Raw genomic sequence first — 3432 nt, forward strand, 5'->3', positions numbered from 1 at the left:
TTCTAGGCTTTGAGTACAAAATAGTACACGCAATAGGCGTGTTCTTCAGTGAGAATAGTGTCTTGTGGAGAAGCTAAAAATGAGAGCTCTAGGTGTCATAATGGAATAGAACAGACTACTATGAAGAACCAAGGGAATGGGGACATAGTCAACCTAGAGACACTAGATCTCTCTAAGAAATATACATTAATGGTAAAATAATTTAGACTAGACAGGCAAAGAGCATTCCTGGAAGATGGAAAAACAATATATTTTAGCGAAGGTTCTGATAGAAGAAATGATGTTTTTAGATTACCATCATGCCAGGCATTAACAGCTATTTCAAATTATCTAAAATAATCCAGGTACTATTGTACCTCTGTGAGGATATTGTCAAACTTCTTTTGATTCAATCTAAGTGAAAATACAAAAAATTTTATGCTTGTATGTTTCTCCTGATGCATTCTCACCTGACATAAACTTACTATACTATCTTGTTAACTAAAGAATTCATGTTTTATAAATGTAGCATACGCTATTCTCAACTGAACTATTTTCCTGGTAGAATCTTTTTGTCTGATATTTTTGAATAATCTCTAAAGTGTTTATCCCAGTGCAGCTTATTTTGTTTATTTTATATAGATGATTTGAGATGTTTTGTGTCTGAACTATTCAGCTATAAAAGTATAATCAGTTGATAATTTGTTTTTAAAATTTATTTAAACATAAAAAGATACTTCTGTGAACACATTTATAAAATAATATTTTGAAACACATGAATTTGTTTTAATTTTGTTTGTTTGCTTCTTTTTTTTTTCTTGCTGAGGAAGATTGGCCCTGAGCCAACATACATTGTCAATCTTCCTCTTTTTTTGCTTGATGAAGATTGTCCCTGAGCTAACATCCATGCCAATCTGCCTCTATTTTGTATGTGGGATGTCGCCACAGCATGGCTTGACAAGTGGTGTCGGTCCACACCCAGGATCTGAACCCACAAACCCGGGCCCTTGAAGTGGAGTGCGTGGAATTTGAACTACTTGGCCATGGGGCCAGCCCCTGCTTCTTTTTAATATTAAATAAATAATCTTAAATTTATTCACATCTTCATTAAAAGAAGAGTTCTGTTGTTATCACCCTGCTTGCTGTTTGGTCAAATTAATCTATTTACCTTTAATGTGAGTCTACTTGTTATGAAGACACTTGCAGTTTTCTTTATCATAATTGTGACTAGACTGCTTGATCTTTCGATGTGCTTGTAAGACTTCTTCATGAACAATCTGACAGTCTTTTGAATTGAAGAAAGGTGCATCTAATTTAATAAATCCAGTTTAATAAATCTTCCAGTTACAGTCTTTGTCTTGGCACACAAGGTCCTATACTCATCAAACACAGCATTGAAGTCATCATTGCAATTCTAGTGTTGCTCGTGGGAGACAATAGCAATATATTTTATTAAATAATCTGGAAGTTTAACTTTTGATGAAGGCTCCATGGAAGCAACACAATCCTCTTTACCTCCTTCATTGGAATTCAAACTAGTTATTTAGCTTGGCAATTCCTTCTCCTTTTTTAAAGTCTTCTTTTTCCTCAGCAATCTCAAAATCATGTTATTTTACTTGGTACTTTTTCTTATTTCTTTTTTCTTGTGGTGAGGAAGATTAGCCCTGAGCTAACATCTGTTGCCAATCCTCCTCTTTTTGCTGAGGAAGGCTGGCCCTGAGCTAACATCTATGCCCATCTTACTCTACTTTATATGTGGCACCGCTGTCACAGCATGGCTTGATAAGTGGTGCGTAGGTCCGTGCCCAGGAACTGAACCTATAAACCCCGGGCCGCCACAGTGGAGCACACAAACTTAACCACTACTCCATCAGGCCGGGACTTCTTATATATTTTTAGATTTATTTTTAGAGTTTATATGAGATGTCGAATGACTTTTCTGTAAAGGTTTTAAACACTTTAATAGAATTTAAGAGGATAAGGTTTTCAGAGAAATCCTGGAGGTACGTCTTTCTCGTCCTCATAGATGATATCATTTTGATTAAAATTGTCAACAGGTAGGTTTTGTGTGTCCTGGCCTTCTGGACAGTTAGGGGAATAGGAGTGATAATTTACAATTGGAGGAAGATCTGCGATGGGCAAGTGGACTGAAGGCAGAGGTGGAGGGGTGGGGACGGCAGCAGGTGAGAGGGTGGTGACAGACCTGTAGCAGATGTTTCGCTGGTGAGATTCAAATGACCATTTAATGTTAGCTGTACTATATTTGTCAGGTGAGACAGTCAAGCTTTCTTATTCATTAAAGTATCAAATAAACAAACACATAGGGACAGAGATTGGATTGGTGGTTACCAGAGGGGAAGGGGGGAGGGAGGAGGGTGAAAGGGATAATTGGGTACATGTGTGTGGTGATGGGTTGTAATTCGTATTTTGGTGGTGAACATGATGTAATCTATGCAGAAATAGAGGTACAATGATGTACACCTGAAATTTTTACAATGTTATAAACCAATGTTACTGCAATAAACAAAAAATTAAAAAAAAAAAAAAAAAAAAAAAAAAAAGTATCAAATAAATCTAAATCCAAAAGCCATTTCTAAGAAGGAGAAGATACAAAATCTCTACTAGAACATACGGAAGCTTCTGAACGGCTGCTGCCTGCATCACTCTGAGATGGATTTAGCTTTCTAGAGAGTAGGAACTCCTATACCTGTCTGTGTATTTGACTGTATCTAGGCCAGTCTCTGACTCTTTTTGAAAATATAATCCTTTAAAGTACAGGTAAAGAACTTGCTTAGGATTCCAGTTGGCTATCTGTTGCAGAAATGCTCTGAGGGAGTTCTTTTCTTTTGGAATGATGCTATCTTTCTCCACGGAGCAAGCAGCTCAGGGTTCTCGTAGGCCTTCAGTGCCAGTAAGTGCATCCCCTGGCCCTGTTGTGGCTGCTGAGAAACACTGCTGTCCACGTGTGTCTTTCAAATTGTGTTTGCAGGGTTCATGAGTGATCACCTTTACCTCTCAGGCACTGCATCTGGAACAAGTGCTTTGAATTTGCACCCTGCTATCATCTGAATGCTTGTGTTCCCCCCAAATTCATAAGTTGAAATCCTAATACTCAATGCGATGGCATTAGGAGATGGTGCCATTGGGAGGTGATTAGGTCATGAGAGTGAAGCCCTCACTAATAGGATCGAAGCCCTTATAAAAGAGACCTCACAGAGCTCCCTGCCCCTTCGTCCATGGGAAGACACAGCAAGAAGTCCGCAATTTGGAAGAGGGGTCTTACCCAACCATGCTGGCCCCCTGATTTAAGACTTCCAGCCTTCAGAACTGTGAGAAATAAATTTCTGTCAGTTATAAGCTCCCATTTGTTGTAGCAGCCTGAATAGACTAAGACACACTTTTTTCCTACTTTTCTCTTTAGAACTGAATGGAAGGTCGTTCTTTTGAAATATA

General features: G+C 38.2%; 1 pseudogene; it reads right to left on the minus strand.

Annotated features, from left to right (window-relative positions):
• Positions 1–1139: 1139 nt before the first annotated feature.
• Positions 1140–3122, minus strand: LOC101394536 (RNA polymerase II elongation factor ELL2 pseudogene; annotated as a pseudogene).
• Positions 3123–3432: the final 310 nt, after the last annotated feature.

Source organism: Ceratotherium simum, chromosome 10, assembly GCF_057802395.1.
Source record: "Ceratotherium simum simum isolate JZ-2026a chromosome 10, ASM5780239v1, whole genome shotgun sequence".
NCBI classification, from domain to species: Eukaryota; Metazoa; Chordata; class Mammalia; order Perissodactyla; family Rhinocerotidae; genus Ceratotherium; species Ceratotherium simum.